The following is a 618-nucleotide window of genomic DNA, read 5'->3' as shown; positions in this document are numbered from 1 at the left end:
CTGGATACCGCAAGTTACAACAATGGGAACTATTGTAGCGCCCACAAGGACAAAACGAACAGCGCTGAATTATTCCCAAACTTGTATTGAAGTGGTTTTAACACACGGGGCTAGAAAGAGCCTCTGATTGGCTCGTTTATATCTGAGTCGAATGTCTCCTTTGTGTGAATATAAGAGTGAACTTTATTAAAACTGGCGCTTGTAACTTTTTAAGCAACTTGTCATATCAAATGTTATTGTTTATTTATTTATTTATTTTTAACATTTAGTTAATTCATTTTTATTTGTTAGGGGCTTTTTTTCTGTTTGAAAATCTTCCTGTTCCTAAATACCATTTGCTACGGTTCTGTTTGTCTTCCCGTGAGCTGTGAGGTGGAGAGCAGGCAGTCTGGATCCTTATCAAGTTTGTCCAGCGGTTTTCCTTTGAAGCGAAGACTTGAAGGCTGATCCCACTCTGTCTTCGTTTTCCTGGAGATCATGACCTTTGATCAAGGGAGACTAGCCAGACTGTTCTTGAATCTGTAGTTTTGAGCTAGTTTTGATTTGCAATGGGATATTATTATTATTATTATTATTATTATTATTATTATTATTATTATTATTATTATTATTATTATT

Source organism: Polyodon spathula, chromosome 35, assembly GCF_017654505.1.
Source record: "Polyodon spathula isolate WHYD16114869_AA chromosome 35, ASM1765450v1, whole genome shotgun sequence".
In the NCBI taxonomy this organism is placed as follows: Eukaryota; Metazoa; Chordata; class Actinopteri; order Acipenseriformes; family Polyodontidae; genus Polyodon; species Polyodon spathula.
The sequence above is the reverse complement of the archived record's forward strand: the minus strand, read 5'-3'. Positions refer to the sequence as shown.